The following is a 20,446-nucleotide window of genomic DNA, read 5'->3' as shown; positions in this document are numbered from 1 at the left end:
CCAGTGTCCAGGGACGTTTCATGTATCATGAAGGTTGTTACTGAGTGGATATTCGAATCTCAATCTAGCTAACAGCTGAACAGAGTGAATGTCTGTGATATTTTGTGGCAAGCAATAACAAGGACTTAATTACAGGCAAATTCTTTGGGGATAGGGAAGGCATGAACATCACCAAATCATAAGCAGTAGCAATGACTCAGTACTTGGGAGCACCAAGAGTATTCTCGCAGGCAGACAGGTCTGGTAAGGACTCTAATGACATTTTTAAAAAATTTTAGCTGTTTTAAACTTGTTTCAAAAAGCAGTTTGAATTTTTTGTTTACTCTCCACTGTTGGTAAAGACCTCTTAAAAGCTGGGAAATATAACATCTTTCCCTAACCAATTTTGTCCTTTCTATTTGGTAAATGCTAAATCTGTGTATTTGTCTGGTTCTAATATTCCTCTCTGGCCTACGGGGCTATGATCCCCTGCCGCCTTCAGTGACTTCCAAAGGCAATTATGTGTACTCCTCTTAAATGAGACCATCATTAAGACTTGGTTTTCAAAGCTGCTGAGCACCTGCAGTTCCCATTGACTTCAGTAGGATTTGTGGGTGCTCAGCACTTGTGAAAAGGTCATTTGCTTTTAACATAGCTGTTACCGTCCTGCTAAAACCCAATCTTACCTAAGGACTTAATGTAAAAAATCCAAATTACATCAAGACAATTAGTCCTTCATGTGGACAAGGTATTTATAGATACAACAGACAAAAAATAAGTTGAAATATTTGTTATGAAAACAGAACTCCATAGGTATGTAGCTAAAGACTTAAAAACTTTTACTCCAGAAGTCCTGATATGCATATTTATCACATTTTTGCTAGGCATTCATAAACTCATATTCTTAGATGCTCACATTAAAGCCATTTATAATTATATCCCGCTGAAACTTGGCATAGCAATTGCCTATCCTGATCTTGGCTTTTTTTTTTATTATTATTATTACAAGAGTTTTAACCCGAAATAGTCTTTTTAAAATATATTTAGAAAGCAGCCAAAACCTTACATTTTTTCCTGGCATTTGGAGACTTCAGTGGCAGCAGCTGCTGATTAAAAAAACCCACAGAGGTACCAGTATCTGTGCATTCCCAACAGAAAGTGAAACGTATGATGCTGAACTCACTCCCCTTCCTCCCCAAAAGTTTTAAGCACTACCTTCTCACTTCTGCTTGTGATTGCTGGTGCTGGCACCAGTCTTGGTGAGCCTGGCCCAGGGCCGGCCCAAAACATTTTGGCACCTGAGGCGGGGAGCTCAAATGACGCCCCAAGCCCCCTCCCTTGGGCCAAAACTTTGAAAGGTCTCAGTTCTGCCTTCTTCCTGTTCTACTCCTGTCATGGTACTGCTCTGCTACCTACCCCAGTAAAGGCGAACTAATAACTTAAAATACCTTGTTCAAAAATGTTAAGTTAACACTTAACTTTCAAACGCCTGAAAAGCAAATGTAACTTTTCTTGTCTGCATAGTAAACACTGGCATTTTTATCTGTTTGAATAATCAAAGTGGTGCTTCCCGTGACTTCTTGGTTGCAAAGATTTGAACTGCTTCCTGAAGGTCCACAGTCTGGGCCAGCTCATGCTCTGTTGAGATGGTTGCAAGGCTCACCAGCCTCTCCTGTGTCATTGTGGAGCATAGATGTGTTTTTATGAACTTCAGCTTGGAGAAGCTGTGTTCTCCACTGGCAACTGTTACAGGAAGTGTTAGAAGTATGCACAGAGCAATAAAAGCATTTGGAAAGAGGGTGGTCATCTTATATTCCAGAACAGCCTTTGGAGTTGATCCTGCTGAATGTATCTTGGGTTTTCATTTCATCACCTAAGTTACTTGCATCAATATCGCGCATGTAATCATGTGTCTCTGTCTCTAGTGCCCTGCATTGCTGGTGTAGGTCTTCTTCAGGTATAGTGAGGAGTTTTGGAATATCATACAACATCCCAAATACACTGCTGTGTTCCTTGAGCTGCATGAAACATTCAGTTGACTGTATTGCACAATCTAGCACCTGGTTAAAGAATTCAACTTTGAATTGTTGTTTGGGGTCTCTTATGGGATTATCTCATGCCTCGTAATCAAAATGTTTTCTTTGGTGACTTTTGTATGCTTGAATGGGTGGGAAAATAGCTTCAGTGTGAAGTTCCTCTGCCAACTTCTGTGCACTCTTCAAAATGTTTTGAAATCCCTCATCTGACCAGTAAGACTGTAGCTATGACTTTGCTTTGGCCAGTTGTTTCATTGCTCGAGATATATCAAGGTCAACACCTTGGAGTCGCTTGCTTACAACATTTATTTCAAACAATATGTCATGCCACCACACTAAGCCACACAGAAATTTGAAGTTATGTATGTTTCTGGTGATTCCATTTCCCTCTGCCACTGTTCTCCCACGAACAGTTCCTGTCATAGCATTATCCTCCATAATGGCAACTATGGCATAATTTATCTTCCCAATTTGGTATTTGATAGGCTTTATCACCTCCACTCGACTTTCCCATCCTGTGGCACTCAGTGGTTTCAGAGTCAGAAAGGATGTTCCCAGATGTTGCTTCAAAATTTGCCATCGATGAGTTGATGCAGAGAAAAATACATAGATGCTCTGAATTACATTAAAAAATTCAGCAGCCTCACTAGAACCTGATGCTGCATCACTGACCACCAAGTTCAATGAATGGGAACTGCATGGGACAAAAAAAGCTCGAGGGTTTAACTCTCAGTTCCGTGTCTGCACTCCTCTGTTCTTTCCTCTCATGTTGGCACCATTATCGTAACCCTGACCTCTCATGTCAGCTATCGCAATTCCCGTATTTTCCAGATTTTTAAGAAGCACATTTGTCATGCCAGCTTCTGTAGTATCATCAATGTCAATAAATTCTAGAAAATGCTCTCTGACAGTCACCATTGCAGGGACATTTTCACTAGGTTCTGTTGTTGTTACAAAATGCACCATTAAAGTCATTTGTTCTGTATGGCTGATGTCAGGTGTGAGGTCCAGAATACCATCTTGCTGACTTCAGATCTGCCACAATCTTCTGTTTGACTTTTGTTGCCAGTAACTGTATAATCTCATTTTGAATTGTTTTTCCAAAGTAGTGGTGTGTGTACATTTCTTGGGTGGTGACTCTTCTTAGATGCTCCTGGAGTACAGCATCAAACTCAGCCATCAGCTCCACAATTTTAAGGACTTTTCCATTTTTTGGCACCTACAGCTGATCTGAAGTGCCACGCAATGCTAGGTTTTGGGTAGCAAGCATTCTCACAATGGCAATGAGCCTTTCAGAACATTTTGCCAGTAAAGAGACTCTGATGCAATCTCTCTTGATGCTGATCATCTATGTGGCCTTTAACCTTAGTCTCATCTCAAGCTCTTTCCACCTATGGAATGCTCTCTGGTGATTTGCTGCCTTCTCATGGCATGCCAGATTTCTAGCCACATTTTTCCAGTCCTTTGTTCCTGCAGAACCCAATGTGGCTGGAGCATTAGACTGGAAGAGTTTGCAACAAAAACAGTATGCAGCATTCTGGGTTTTTAAGTACATAAGCCGTGGCCTCGCCACTTTGTCACCATTGGGGATTTCACACCAGTAATGTGTTGGATGGAAACTTCTATTTTCATTGTCTTTGGGGAACATGAAGTTTTTCACTGGCTGTGGCCCATGCAGTACAAGGAAGTCCCTCAGGCTACTGCTCAAGTGGGTCCACTGTCCTGGATCATCTAGACTTAAGGAACTAAACTCAGCAGCAGCTGTTTCTTGCACCTCCACCACACTCTTCTCTGATCTACACTTTTTTTCAGGAATGTGCATGGTTACATCCATTTGAGATGGAGATATGGATGCTGCAGTAGCTGCCAGGTCACCTGCACTCTGACTAACTGGAAGATCAGGCACCTCCTCACCACTCACATCCTCACTGGGGCCGGAAGGTTCACCATGAACATTTGTGTCTATGTATCTCAGGAGAGCTCCTTCCTGCTTAGATAGAAAAGCTTCCTTTGCTTTCTTTCTTTTTCTGAATGCTGCCCCAGAGGGGTGTTTTCTTCTTTCACTCATGACTCCTGTTCTGTGCCAGCTATAGTGGCTCTCAACACTCAGTTGAAGGGGACAAATAAGCAGGCTGGTAGCAGGGCCTGAGTGAGGGAAAATATCAGTGTCTTAAGGGCCTAATTGGCTCCTACTACTTCAGTCGACTTCCTGTTCTCCTCAAGTGGGTTCAGAGAAGCAGCAGGACACAGGAAGCTCCCAGAGAAGGTGGTGTTAATCAGTCCAGGCTCCTGGGGGTGCTAGAGAGGTACAGAAGAGGCTCCTCCTCCTCTCCCTCCCTCCAGCTCCTGCTCCTTTATGTTATTCCCTCTCACCTTTCCTCCTGCCTGCATGTTATGTCTCTTGTGCCCTCCTTCCTCCAGCACAGCACTCCACCATCTTTGTGCATCTAGAGCAGAGGGACTACATATGCACCAGCAGCAGACACAGTTTTCTATACTCTGGGTCCTAGTGGTGTTCCCCCCGGCCCCGTAGTCTGGCACCTGAGGCAACCGCCTCAGTTCGCCTCATGGTAAGGCCACCCCTGGCCTCGTCCGCTGGGGGTTGAGGGAATGAGGAGGGAATTGCTTGGTTCCGTGATTCTAGTAGCATAGGGCAATGTCACTGAATACTGGCACTGTTTTCCAGAGGCGGTGGTGATTTTAGCTGATATCTCATTCCTGAGAGTGACAAAGGCAGAGAGAGCACAGATGCTGCTGGTGTCCTAAAGCAGCCCAGAGGGGTATGCTGCTAGCCTGTATACTGCAGTAATGCCAGTGGTGGTTATCACTGAGTGGTGTGGGAAAGTGTCTTACTGTGCAGGAAGAAATAAGGCTGCCATCCCTAGAAAGCTTTGGCAGAGGATTGCAGGACACCTTCATGAAAGTTTAATTGAGATCTCTCAGGAGGATTCAAGGGACATCCCTGTGTACATAAACAACCTGCTCTGCATGGTCCCCCCTGCCTAACTCTAGAAGTGAATGAAAAGCAGATAGCAATTCTACTTTTCTTGGTTTGTACCACTGCCTTGTCTAGCATGAGTAAATTAGTGAAAAGTCAAAAAATTGTGTCCTGCTGCTTTGGGGATGTCATCCCTGTAATTGAAAATTTGTCTACACATTTATCGGAGGTTCCTTGCCCTGCATCGAGCTCACCCGTGCTTGACTGGTGGGACTGGCTGAACTGCAGTGGCATTAAAAACAGGTCCTGACTCATTGCACAGCTGGATCCCCTGGTTGCCTATCTCGTCCACCTCTTCCTCCTTACTGGTCACGGCAGGTGCTTGTGACCCAGACTCCTCGGCGGTATCCATGGTGCTGTTGGGGGTGGGGATGAGGTCTCCGGTGAGTATGGCAAGCAGCTCTTTGTAAAAACAACAGGTGTACAGCTTGGCACCAGATCGATTGTTGGCCTCCCTGGCCTTCTGGTATGCCTGCCGCAGTTCCTTGGCTTTCATGCAGTCCCTGTCATAGCCCTTCTCCTGCAGTCACAGTGGCACAGTGTCCCAAGGGAAGAGTGTATCACATGTCTATGATTGTTCAGCTGGATCGGAGCTGTGCCTGCAAAGCCTCTTCTCCCCATGGGTCCATGAGATCCAATATCACCTGTCTACTCCCGGCAGGAGCTTGTCTGGCGTGTGTAGCCAGCATAGCTAGCTGAACAGTTGCTCTCAACAATGGAGAGCTGCTAAGTGTGCTTGCCAAGCTGGGCAATCAGGAAAAGGAATTACAAAAACTTACAAGACTTTAAAGGGCAGGAGGGCTTCCAGTCTCTGTGACCCTGGGGCAGTGGAGTTCACAATGGTGACCAGAGCAGTCAATGTGGGACAGCTGCTGGAGGACAGTTAAAATCAGCATAACTGATGCAGTGTCTGCACTCGCACTGTGTAGACGTCAATACGGCGATCATGGCTCAGTGCTGCTTGGGGAGGTGGTGTTACTATGTCAGTGTAACGGGGTGCTTAAAGTGGTGGGAGAGCAATTTGAGTGGAGACACATGCACAACTAAGTCAACGCAAGCTCCGTTTTATCGACCTAACCATGTAGTATAGACCAGGCCTCAGAGACTGTCAAACAAGGGGGCTTTTCCTTCTAAGACTGAACTTCAGCAATAACAGCAGCAGTGACATCTCCAGTCCATCTCAACTAACTTCTTCTCTTTCCCCACAAAAGGACAGGTATTACATCTTTGATACCATCAAAGAGACTGCCACACAAGGGATTTTTCTTTCAAAAACCTCTCGAGCTAAAGGGAAAGGAAACAGAAAAATCTTGTTACTCTGAAAGTCTTATTTAATACTTTACATTTCAAATGTTTAACTGTTTTTCCTTCTTTTCTTTATCTTTAATAAAAGGATAAAAGGATTTTTAATGTGTGTTTGCCATGGTGCTAAGCAGGCAGAGGTCTCTGTATACCAAACCCTGAACCTTGTTTAATACTGTTTAATGCTAGACAGTGACTAAGTTATATTAAACCTTTGGCCTCTATATTCTATCTAAATTAATACAGTAGATGTGTGGTACTCAGGTGTGGAGGAGTTTCCTGAAATGTCTTTGCATGATTACTAGGTTACAAATAAAAATTTTAGGGAAAGTACAAGACTGAGATCAGAAAAGGGAGGCAAGGGGCATGCATGTAAGCTCATTCAGCAGACAGAAAGATACCATAAATACTGCAAAAAGAAAAGGAGGACTTGTGGCACCTTAGAGACTAACAAATTGATTTGAGCATAAGCTTTCGTGAGCTACAGCTCACTTCATCGGATGCATTCAGTGGAATCATCCAGTGAAGTGAGCTGTAGCTCACGAAAGCTTATGCTCATATAAATTTGTTAGTCTCTAAGGTACCACAAGTCCTCCTTTTCTTTTTGTGGATACAGTCTGACACGGCTGCTTCTCTGAAACCCATAAATACTGGAAACTGTGACTATATTTGTAACTGACCTTCAGGGGACAATCTACTTTCTAATCATTTTGTTCTTGATGCTTCCTATGTCTGAAACTTCAGTAGGATACCGAGCTAATTATTACAAAATATGTTCCAAATAAGCAAATCAGGAAGGGACATGGAATCTGAGGAAAATCAAATATGTGCTATGTTACATTACCACTCAAATCAAATTCATGTCTATCACATTATCACTTACTATAGTCTCTTCCACCTGGATCACACTGACTGCACTACACTGCATGATTGGCCTGTATGACTACATTTGTCAGAATACACTGTATGAAGATGAAAAAAATAGCGTATTATTTAGCATTTAACACGTTATGTTATTTTAGAAGTATCGAGTGCTAGAATATGGGGGAGACTTACACACACACAAGCTATTGTAGGACTTATGACATGCATACAAGAACATAACCCTCCCATTTATCTTCCTTATTCAGTCTACTATTAAATGCATCCATGCTTTTTAATTTATGCCTCAAAATGACATTTGGAAATCTTAATATAATATAAGAAAAATTATCTCATTTATAATAATGGTGATGGGTGCTATAGAAAACACTAAGGACTATGTTGTCATTTTATGATTGCCCTGTGTAAGGCTGCCCCGGAGAAGCCTGGGAGAGAGTTTGTGACTCAGAGTCACATTGATTCTCCCAGTCTCCTTGCTATTCTAGGGAGGAAGTATTCAGATCTATGTCTGGTATAGCATACTTCCCCTGGCACAGATATATAGGCTGGTGCTTTGGGGGATGGAGGGGTGAAGGGATGGACCCTTAGTTCTGCCCCTTCATAGCTCTGTGGATTTTACTTCCCCTCCCATGCTGCTAACCATGTTATGGGGAGCCAAAGTAAAGGGGCACCAGATGCTTCTTTCACTCCACTATGCAGCTGTACAAACTGAGCCACTATGACACTTTGATAGCTAGTAGAATATTAACAAAGTTTTAAAAAAGGACTTTAAAAACACCTCAAAATTTTTGCACACAGACCATCTTTAGGAAGTGGCTATTTAGTGAATCTCTGTTGATGGACAGTCCAGCTGACATTCATTCTTCTGCCTCACAATTCCCTGCCTTAGATAAGTGCAACAGACCTGCAATACTGGGGCTCAGCCAATCACCTTCCCTCTTTTCCCCTATGGCAGAACTGGCAAACAGCCTGGTGGGTTTCTTCACCTTCCTTTTGGCATTCAGGAAGTCTGGTTGGGATGCAATGTTTGTTGCAACTTTTGGCAGGTTTCCAGTGAAGACTGCAAATGACTCACAAATGATTTGTGGACCCTTAGCTCTGATTTTGGGCTAGTCAGGCACTAGGTTTTGAGTATTATCTTGGTTTAGTGGGGATTCCAGACTCAATGTGTCACTCAGCTTGAGGCTCCCTCATACTAATACTTGACCTCATCTGAGGAAGGGAGAAGGGACTCTGGCCATTTGTACCAAGTCCCTTAGCTAGGAGATTGAGAGAGAGGGTATGGATGAGAACCTCCTCTAAGGTGCCACAAGTACTCCTTTTCTTTTTGCGAATACAGACTAACACGGCTGCTACTCTGAAACCTTCCTTATGGCTTCATTTATGTCTGTGACCAGCATGAAATACATGCTGACCTCTCCTGCTGGGTAGTGTTCATGGCAGTGATTCCCAAACTTTTTCAACTGTGCCCCCCCCCTTACCTGGTCTGTGTTCCCCTGGGAGCTGGGGATGGTGCTAGGGGGTGATGAATGGGGCAGGATGGGGACAGGGAGCTGCACTCTAGGAGAGGAGGGATGTGTGGGGAAAGATGTGGGAGGGGGAGCTACTCTCCGGGGGTGGAGGGGTGAGTGGGGCAGGATGGGAGAAGGGGGAGCCATACTTTTGAGGGGTGAGGGGGGAAGGACAGGGGAGGAGAACCCATGCTCTTGCATTTGGGGGTTCCTGGGGCAGAGGAGGGAAAGCCGCACTCCAGGGGTGTGGGGTGACTGAGAAAGAGCAGGGGAGGGGGAGCCATGCTTGGGGCAGGACAGGGAACTGCTGGTACCTCTTTCAATAGAGCTCTTCCAGGCTCCAGCAGCAGCTGCTGTTCTTCCTTCCCCACAGTTACTGCAGGTAACTGGACTTTTAGTGTCTGGTCAGAAGTGCTGACTGGAAACTGCAAGGTTCCCTTTCCGATTGGACTTTCCGGTCGAAAACTGGGCACCTGACAACCCTAAGCTTGGCCAGGGGCCTGTGGCTGGCAGCTTGGGCCAGGTGGGGAGCTGCAGCTCGGGCTGGGGCCAGGGCGGGAGTGAAACTGGGAGCGGAACGGGGCTGGGTGGTGCTCTGTCCCTGCCCGCCATGCCCCCCTGGACATTCCTAGGTCCCCACAGTTTGGGGACCACTGGTTTAGAGTGTTTTTAAGATTGAGTTAATGGTTAATTAATAAAGTTGTGGCTTCTTAATTGAACCAACATTGCTTTGCTTGTGTTCCATTGTGTTGCATCCAGATCTAACCAGTCAGATGTATATACAATGAATTATATAAAAGATATCCTAAAAACCCTACAAAACTGATCAAAATCGTCACGGTTATTTGCACTACTTTACATGGACCATCAGATATCAAATTGTGGTATCACCAGATAAAGATTTCCAGTTTCATCCAAAATTTATAGACCTTCAAAACTCTCAGTACAAATGCCTATTTATTTAAACTCGAGGTAAAACGTTTTAGTAAATTCTAAATCTTATCTGCTTGTTCCATAGATTCTGATAAAACAACTTATTTTCAAACTGAAAATAATCTCATGCTGTCATAAACAGTAAGTATATATATAGTTTAACTTTCAAATGTTAGCCAAAATTTGGCAGGGAAACAAATTGCTCCACTAGAATCAATATTTATAAATTCTTCCTTAAGAAAATGCTTGTTCCCCTGGCCACACTAGGGAAACATTAAAACTTGATAACTTGGTAAATAGTGCCACTCTGAGAACAAATTGCATTAATAGTAGCAGAAACATGCTCTCTCCTCTGTTCAATAAATTAAATACTTTCCATAACTTCTGTCTCCCATGTGTTGACAACATTGCTGGACTTCTATTTCAAAATGAATAGTAAATCACATAATAAAGATCTGTAGTTTTGTTTACAATTTTAAAGGTAAATTTTGCTCCTCAGAAAAATGTAGAACTGATGGACAGACCAAAGACAGGTGTAGTTCAGACACATACTCAACAAACTTCTCACAAACAGCTCTGTGAATGCACTTCAATCCTGGCCTGCTGTACTTTCTGCTTTGCCACTGACAGAGCGCTGCCAGCACACCTCAGCCTTACAATTGGCCATTTCAGTCTTCAGTCCTCAGCTTTAGAATGCTAGACCTGACTTTGGTCTGATCCAAAACACACTGAAATCAGTGGAAAGAGTCCCATTAACGTCAATAAAGCTTTGAGTCAGGGCCTAATTGTACCCAATTGGTTTTTATTTTGGGGGATGAGTCCATTTTAGTATGAAGACCATCCTGCTCCTTTTTGTTTTATTGGCACTGGGTTTGAAGTGAACCAGGAGCTCTAGAAATGTGCCATCTTGATACTGAAAATATATATACTTCACTGCTCTGTTCAATTTAGCCTCTTACCAATAGGCCACAAATCAGTGTAAGGAATACAGGAGCAGCAATAGAATAATGATACCTAGCTCTTATATAGCCCTTTTCATCTGTAGTTCTCAATGCACGAGAAGCACCTCCTACCTGTGTGTCTCATCCATCTATTGTATTTTGTCATTAACCTAGAATGCAAACTCTTTAGGGCAGGGACTGTCTCATAGAGCACCTAGAACAGTGGGGTTATAATCCCTGAATAGGACACTATGGTATTACAATAATAATACCAAAAATAAAACCTGACACTGAGCAGCTGACAGCTTCTGTGCCACAATACTAGAAGCCAATTTCAAAACAAGGGAGTATGTCAATAAAGGAGAGACATACAGCCCTTATCAGAGAAGAATGGACCACAACACTATAATTTTGGTGCCTTTCCTTGGTGTCCCATCCCCACAGCTGTAGGACTTCCTAAATTCTATATAGTCCTCTTCTTGGAGTGCAGTATTTCTCCTGAGAACAAGGCCTGAGGGGTTCGTTGATTAATAATCATAAATGTTAGATGTCAGTGAGGGTAAGTCAGCAATTCACATGAATGACAGATGGGTCAGTTGTTTTGTTTTTTAAACTGTAAGTCATGAACTAATTCACAACATTAAAGGCAACAAACACATTTGTAACACAATTGCAGCAGGAAATAAACAAATAAAACATGCTGTACTGTCCAGTGAAGAAATTGCATGTAATTAAAGCTTTATTCTTAAGAGTATATTGACAAACAATCTTAAATCTTTTAATGAATAATAGTTATTTTCTTTTTTATATGAAGTAGATAGCTTAATCCTTTCCCCAAAAGCCCTTATTTCCAAAAGCATTTCTCCATAAATGTCTCTTGAGTCTTGGTATCATGTAAGTTAATGAATGCCTGGGTTATAATAAATATTAGGTAGCTGACATTTTTAAACAATAATTGAATAGTTTGGTTTCCACCCAAAGTTATTAGTAAATCGAACTTGTTCAGGAACAGAAAAAAGACTGGTTACCTTGATGAAAGATGAGTGCCTAGTCAGATGTTAGAATTGGATAGTAGAAGAAAAAAGTCCCTTGCTTTGGGACTGGATGAAAGTGTTTGTTTTTGGTAGTTGTTCTAACTATAGCGGGATGTAACCAAAGGCTTTTTGCCAGTTAAATGACTTAACAGTCAAAGCAACTCTTCCTCTTTTTACCACACTCAATATATCTCTTCCTGGCTATAGAAAGAGAATATTAAGTGCCCTTCCTTTATGAGTTACCTTCTCCTGAAAGGCCTTGGAAGAAGCAGACAGAAGGAGAACTTAAGGAGAAGTTGAGGTAAAAGATAGTATGCCTGACAGCCCTTTCATCATTCTCTTAATCTCCCTCATCCTTCAAGGAGGAAAAATTATCCCCTCGCAATATTATAGTATACAGGAGAAGGGGATTTAGGAGGAGAGTTAGACCCAGGTCCAGCTCCTTAGAGGACATAGACCCCAAACTCATCTTGGCCTCCTTAATATGGATGTTCTCTTTCTGAAGATTGTTCTGTTGCAGGCTCTGAAAGGGCCATATAGTCAATGAACTGTAAATATCATGTAAAGGGAAAAAAAGAGGCATCATAATGTTACGTCAATCTGTAAGTGAAGCCACAGTTGATATGAATGTCTCCTTTCTGGAGGCTCTATACCAGAGGGAAAGAAGACTGAATTTGAGGGTGACTTGGCCCTGAAAGTAAGAGGAATCTTGGTGGTGGTTGTTTGTGCTGCTGAGTTTCTCACAGTTATGGTGTCTCTGGAAGCAGGAGTGAGTGGTCCATTATTCAACTTCCTTTATAATCTTGCATTATCCAGAAAGGGAAAAGAATAGGTCACTGGCAACTTCTCCCATCTTTCCTGCTTTCTCGAGGGAAAAGTTGATTACCAGATGCTTAACTTTTCTTATATCAGAGTCTGATGACATGAACCAGCTTGTGTATGTTGTTTTAATATTTCCCTCTTCTAATGGTCTCTCTTATGATAATCTGACCCTCCTGTGTTGTATAGCCCTTTCTTCCAGACACCTCCATTCTAGGTCAGTTCTGTGCTCTTTCTTATGGTACAGCCAGAAATCATCAATGGATGGTTACATGATAAAGGTGCTAAACAAACTACTCAGAATGAAAATCCAGCCCTTGGGGATGCACTTCACATACTCTGGCTAATAGGGCCTGGTACTGCAAGTTGCTGAATACTTTCAATTTCCACTGAAGTCAGTGGAGTTGAAGGCACCTAGTACAGCACAGGATCAGACTAATGAAGACACTCAATTGGTGTGCTTTGGTAATGTCACTTTATGAGTGAGTGTGCCTGAAATGCAAACAAAGGCCCAGATTCTTGACTCTCCCTCTGGCCTATTTGCACTGCTCCACATTACAGAATAAAAAATAAATAAAAACAGAAAAAACGCATCCTCTCACAGCCTCCCTGGGTCATATGAAGCATTTTCTTTTCCCCTTATTATTTTTATTGCTTTAAGTGTCTCAGTTTGCCAGCCTGTTGGGCTCATTTTGAACAACTGTTGTCATGTGCATGTCTTTTTCACTGCCAGCTACCCTCTCCTCCTGGTGTCACAAACAGCATCATGGATCATGCTGGAATCCGGATGGGAGCTGGAAATAGCATGAAAGTACTCTTTCCTGCATTATTTCAACATCATTGTCAGACACTGAGACTGGGCAAATACCAGAAAACATTCAAATAGAAAAATGATTTAAAATACCATGAACTATATTAATCTAATTTTTAAAATGGGAACTTGAAAAACATTCAGATAGAAAAACAAAATAATACTATGAACTATATGAATCTGATTTTTAAAATGTGAATTTATCTGAATTTATCTGACCTCTTAAAATAATGTTTATTTCACACACTCAGAACTCATTTTGGGTTAGGTAGAATAACCGACATGTGAAACCTGCTCTTTTTTGAGTACTATGCAGGTTGGGTCATTACAGAATTAAGACTAAAATTATGAACCTTTATTAATTCCTTTGAAATTCATTGTAATAATCTTAGCATAAAAATAATAAATTCACATGTTGGTCATGTACATTAAATGTACAGTACTGCTCATCATCTTACCTTACATATCTATTTTCTCCTGTGCAATAAATAAAATAATTTAATCCTTGCCTCAAGGAATATATCACACCTCAGGTAGGTGGGTAAAGATCAAAAGAAAGCAAACAACTTCTTACTGTCCATTCAATCTTTCAATCATTCCAAATAGTAGGATTAAACCCAGGACCACTTCAGAGATGATTGTTCGGGAAATGGATAAATAATGAATCTTAATTAATCAGAGAATATAGAAACAGAGCCTAAAAACGTGGATAGATGCTCAGCATGAACAATTATTTCATTACTAGGTCACAGAAATAGCTCAGAGCCATTTCATTTCTATAAGTTTATCCTAATGGTATTTTAGATATTATTTGAGAAATGGGTTGTTAAGAATTGTTAAAGAATTGTTAAACTAAGGGTTCACATCATTGCTCTACATGTGTTGATCTTATCACAATTACCCATCTGGTCCAGGCTCTATGAGTCCAATTTCATATGTATCCCCTCCAGTTCTGGCTCCTCAGCCTCTGATCTCCTCATTCCTATCTCTGTCTAGTTTGCTTTTACCTACTTTGGGATCTGAAGTCTTCCCTCACCTTCTGGTTGCAGAACAAAACTACTCAATAGTGATTCTCTGTAGAACTACTGATTTTGATGATTGTCATGACAAATGCACATCTGGTTTGGTTGGGAGGGATTTTAGTCTGCAATGGTGGCCTAAATAGGTAGGGATGTCCCAGTCAATAGGCTAAAAACAAAGGCTTTTTTACACAGCACCCACCACTTCACTCCGGCGTTGAGGGAAGGCAGTGAGAATTCAGATGAATTCCTGTTGTCAGACAGGAATTTTCTCTCTCTAAAACATTCATATTGTCAAGAATCTGAACTCCACAGGTGACCAACAGAGCTGGAAACAGATTCATTTTGGGAAATGGAAATGGACCACTCATCATCTCTGCTATACTGTTATAGAGAGCGGTTTCCCTGAGTGGACCTGCTGGCCCCCCACTCAAACAGGGATGTAGTCTTTTTCTTTTCCATATTCTGGGATCCAACAGCCCGCAGAGGGAATGGTCTCTCTCCTGTTCCTGGGGGATCGTCCTGGTGGATACCTTTCTACTGACAAGGAAAATCTTTACAGCCCCAGTTCATGAAGTATTTCATTATGTGACTAACTTTAAGCATATGAATCACCGTGGAATGTTCACATACTTAAAGTTAGGCACATGATAGAGTACCTGCTGAACTAGGGCCTCAGAAAATTGCAAGGCCACATACAAGGACATCTCAAGAGTTCCAGGTAGATTCAGCAGTTCTGGGAGCCAATCTCTAGATCACTTTCTTTGGCTTCCCATCTAGCAGTACCTTGGCATTAACTTTTACCTACTCACCGTGAGAATTCTGGTCAACTATATCAATCAGCTTGACTCTTGAGTTTTAGAGGGAAAAAGGGTTTTTTTAACAAGCAATTATTTGACACATTTCTACATCTTCTGCATATTACAGGGTTTATATTGTGATGGTGTAGGTTGTCACTATGGAATTGAGGGCCTGGTTCTAGTCTAGGAAGCTTTTGATTTTTCTGTGTCTATCTGCTGTAATTTGAACTTTCTCCTTATAAGACTTTGAGAATTTAAACTAGCAGCTAAGAATTATCTTTCTTTCTCTGAATATTTCTACAACTCCTTGGTGTGGAGTTGGTATGTTTGGGGGATTTGTAGGGGTCTTCTGCATTTGTGTAGCAAATTGACACTCAAGACGGCACTTGTGAAAACACAAGGTTTGCATGACCAGAAGGCAGTTTTCTTCTAGATTAGGGGTGAAATTCTGGATCCACTGATATCAATGGCAAAACTCCCATTGTCTCCACTGAGGCCCGGATTTCACCTTAGATCAAAAATTGGAACGTGGCAGAGGAGAGCCATTGAAACAGATCATAACTTGACCAGAAGAAGAGGATGTTCAAAGAAAGGGAATCATAGTAATTAGTGATATAAAACCAACGGGGTGCCTTAAGGCTGTTATTGGGCTTACTTGTTATTGATATATGTGCTGTTGTTTCTCTTAAAAACTTGTCAACTTTGGCAAGATAAATATTTCCTTAATGCAGGGAATATTTGAAAATAATGTAAATATTGGGATAACCAAGGTATTCACTTGAAAACAAACTAGCAATCAGTTAACAGTAAAATGAGCTAATGTTGCTGATGATATGAACGTGGTGGGCTGGTAAATTCTATGAAACAAAACAAACAGTTTCACAAAGATTGGAATATTGGAAGCTCAGGGCCAGATTTAATGCACGTTGAGGTGGCCTTTAGATCAGGCCATAAATAAGCAGCTCATGCAGATCAATGTAGGAAAGAACCAAGAAATGTCATGGGAACACTAATTTCGAGAGGGCATCATATAGACAACTGATTAGGGAGAGAGACTCCGGGCAGATTGTGGATGCTCTGAAACCATCTGCACAGGATTTGGGAACAGAAAAACAAGGCAAAGCAAGGTTCTCTCCATGTGTAGATACTGAGAATATAGCACATCAGTTATCAGTTATTGTGGCATTAAATAAGGCACCAATGAGGACACATTTGGAATATTGTTGCAAGCAATTCTAGTCACCATTTTACTGAGAGGAAATTACAGATACTGAAAATGTGCAGCAGGTGGCAACCAAAATGATTTTCTGGGGACAGAAGGGAAGAGGTTTTAAACATATGAGTTATGCTGATAAACTTTCCAATATAGCTTAAAGGAAAGAAGGCTGGGAGAGAAGGGGAAGTTAAAGAAATAAATAATTTCCTGAGAGGTAAGGAACAGATTGATGTCAACAAGCTGTTTGAGTCAGAGACAATAAATAATTCCAAATGAAGAGGTCATGAAATGAAGTTAATAAGCACTTCAGGCAGAGTCTGGTAAATAGAAACACCCGCTCTACTCCATGATGAACTCCAGAAAGGTGGGGGCGAAACATAGCTCCTTTCATTTCTTGCAGCGGAAGTTTAGGGCCTCATTCAGAAACCACTGAAGTCAATGGAAAGACTTCTAGAGATTAGCTGCTCATTTAGGGAAAGATTCTGCTACCCTTACTCAGAGTAAGGGCTCGTCTACACTGAGAGCTTATATTGTCATGGTTATGTCTTTCTCAGGGGTGTGAAAAACCCACACCCCAGAGAGATTTAGCTATGCCGACGTAATCCCTGGTGTCGACAGCACTAGGTCGATGGACATATTCTTCCGTTAACCTAGCTACCATCTCTCAGGGAGGTGGATTACCAATGCCAACAGAAGAACCAGCATAGGGGTAGTGCCGACACTGAAGTGCCACGGTGGTGCAGCTGTGGGACTGTGGCACTTTAAGTGTAGACAAGCCCTAAGCAGTACCACAACAGCACAGTGATTTCCACATGGCTTAATGGGGTAGAATCTACCTGACAGTGACGACAACGCGATGGCAGTCAACCTGCACGAAAAGGTAGTAGGCTGTGGTGTGCAGAATGTTAGTGTCAAAGTAATAGTTAAATGATATTTCAGTGATATCTGATATTGTTGGTCAATGTAAATCACTTTCTTCATACCATTGTCCTATTGAAGGACGCTAGACCTGAGTGGATAATTTATAGCAAATACCTGCACTGGACAAACACAGCCTCTCTTTCTGCCCATGTAATGGCCAGGAACAGATTGTGAGTCTCAAACATTTATTCTTTATTCAAGTTTAGTCAATGGATTAGTTATCTGATTGGTGTTGGTCACTGATCCCATGAGTCATGTAATATTTGAGGCATATAGAGGATTTAGGTGGTGTGGTGACTGGGACTAGGAACATTCTGGTTGCATAGTTAAAAACACAAAAATAAAAAGAGCCTCTGCATCTGGAGGCCATTGCAACTGGAGTCAGATAGACTCATCTAAGAATGAAGTGGGGTTTCATGGAACTGCCTCATTGTCCTATCTGGATTATTTTATTATTGTTCTTACTTTGAACATAATTAAATTCAGGGCAAGGAGGAAGGATGGTCTTGCAGTTAGGAATGGGTCTGGGACTCCAGAAATCTGTGTTTAGTTCTCAGCTCTGTCACAGCCTTCCTGTGTGACTTTGGACAAGACACTTAATTGCTCTGTGCCTCTGTTTCCGATCTTTAAATGAGCTTAATAAACCTTCCTTTCTCCTCCCCTTTGTCTTGTGTATTTAGACTGTAACCTCTTTGGGGCTACTACGTATACAAACAGTGCCTACTATAATGGGGTCCCAATCTCTTCGAACATTTATGAGCTGCTGTATTACAAATAATAACTGTCTGTTGTAGTGAAATTGAAAGACATGTTTGGCTAAGTTGATTAAGGTAGAAATAACCATGTTGTTTCTGATTCTTGAGTGGATAATTAATTCTTATAGGTCAGAATTCAGCAAGCATACAGCTTATTGGGTTTGAACAATGCATGCATATTGAGTTTATGGAAAGATTCCCACCAACTCCAGTGGGCGTTGAATGATCAGTATCATTGTCCACTACTTACTTAGCAACCCAGTACCCACTAGAGCCAAGACTGTAGCATCCTGCTATTTCACTGGATTTCAGTAAACTTGATCTTTCATATTTCTCATTGTACACTGTCCCCACCTACTTTCATACCTTGTTGTTGTAATTGCTGAGCATTACAATACTTGCATTACATTTCACTGTGTGCATTTATTAGAATATTGTCATTCATGGGAATTGTGGTCAAACTCAGTTCTGTATATTTCAGTGTTTGTAATGCTTCACATCTAGTTGCAAAAAATGTAAACAAAAATCAATAGCATTTGTATGACACACAGAGATCCAGACAAAGGCCTCATTGTACCAGGCACTGTACAAACACATAAAAGATGGTCCCTAACCCAAACAGTTTACAATTTGAGTCGATGAGATAGACAAAGGACAGTAGAGGAAAAAGGCAGAGAGAAGTGAAGTGTCTTGCCCAAAGTCACAGAGCAGGTCAATGGCAGAGTGAGGAATAGAACCTAGGTCTCTTGACTCCCAATTCATTGCTTTAAACTCATCACTGACATAAGATTGTTACTACTAAATTAAATAAAAAGTTACTAAAGCAATCAAAAAGCCACCATGGTGTTTATGTGCAGTCTTAATGATCTTGCTTCTCTAGAATGCTGCATAATTCTGTCTTCTGTTTGAGATAAAGGAGATGATGCTCATCACTTGTTAAATTAACATTAATTCAATATGAACAATAATTAGGCGGGCCATTTATTCAGTTGTAAACTGGAAAGTCCTGTTTTTGGAAAGGTTTGTCCCTATCTAGCACTGGAAATGATTTTGTCTGGTATCATAGGGGAGGACGATTTTGTAGAGCACAGTGCTCTGCTCCCACAGCATGATCTTGATGTGTCAGTGGCTAACAACAACAGGCCAAAGCTTGGCATCCTTTCTCAAGTAAAGCTGCCATTGGAATCCATGAGAATTTCACCTGATTAAGGACTTCAATTCTTTCTTTGTTTTCTACACAAGTATTTCTAGTAAATAACAGGATTTATTTTAAAATACTGAATCTCTAGCCTTTGTCACTGATTTCAATGGGAGTAGAGTCAGGCCCAATTAACAGAGTTAATTTCATGCAGTAAAATGGCAGCTCCTACTGAGAGACAACAGGAACATTCACAGTTATGGAGATTATTGAAACAGTGACTGCAACTTTTGTTTTGAAACATTAGATATAAATAGAAATCCATATAATGTTTTCAGTATTCATTTAGGTCCTGATCCAAAACTCGCTGAAGTCAATGGCAATCTCTTCACTGAGTGCAATGGGCATTGAATTAAGGCCCTTAACTAGCTAATAATGTAACAGAACTGTACTTTTCTAAGAGATTAACATATTTTTTTTTAAATATCTTCAGACAGAAAAATCCTGCTCAACTGTAGCATGAGAACAATTTGCCAAACTATCAGATAAAACAGGAGGTTCCAATTTTGCAGAGCTTTAGGGGCTCCTGACAAAGAAGAAAGCTGTGCATGTATATTCTGACAAGTACAAGATAAGCAAGTTTTCCGCTCAATGGAATCTTGTCAGTTTAATTACCCTCCAGTGTGTATTTGCCATAGTCATTTTGGAAGTCAATGGTGATGATGCAGGTTCTGCTAGTTAGCAGGTAGCCATACTGTTTGATTGAGCAAATGGGGCCCAGATTAAAAAGAAGAGAATATACTGCAGCAATAAAACTCATTGAAAGCATCCTACTGAAACCACTTAGTGAGTCTAGGCTACAGCAAAATTGTAAAACTAAAAATCTTTATTTAGAAAGCACGTTAAGGTTACTAAGTGACAGTGTATTAACAAAAACGAGAAGTCCGGTGGCACCTTAAAAACTAACAGATTTATTTGGGCATAAGCTTTCATGGATAAAAAAAACCCCTTCTTTAGCTGCATGAGGTGAAAATTACAGATACAGGCATAAATATACTGGCACATGAAGAGAAGGGAGTTACCTTACAAGTGGAGAACCAGTGCTGACAAGGTCAGGGTGGATGTGGTCCACTCTCAATAATTGATGATGAGGTGTCAATACCAAGAGAAGGAAAATTGCTTTTGTAGTGAGGAAGCCACTTCCAGTCCCTATTCAAGCCCAAATTAATGGTGTTAAGTTTGCAAATGAATTGTAGCTCTGCAGTTTCTCTTTGAAGTCTATTTTTGAAGCTTTTTTGTTGAAGCATGGCTACTTTTAAATCTGTTACTGAATGTCCAGGGAGATTGAAGT

The sequence above is a fragment of the Caretta caretta genome, chromosome 4, assembly GCF_965140235.1.
Source record: "Caretta caretta isolate rCarCar2 chromosome 4, rCarCar1.hap1, whole genome shotgun sequence".
Taxonomy (NCBI): Eukaryota; Metazoa; Chordata; order Testudines; family Cheloniidae; genus Caretta; species Caretta caretta.
This window is presented reverse-complemented; position numbering follows the sequence as displayed.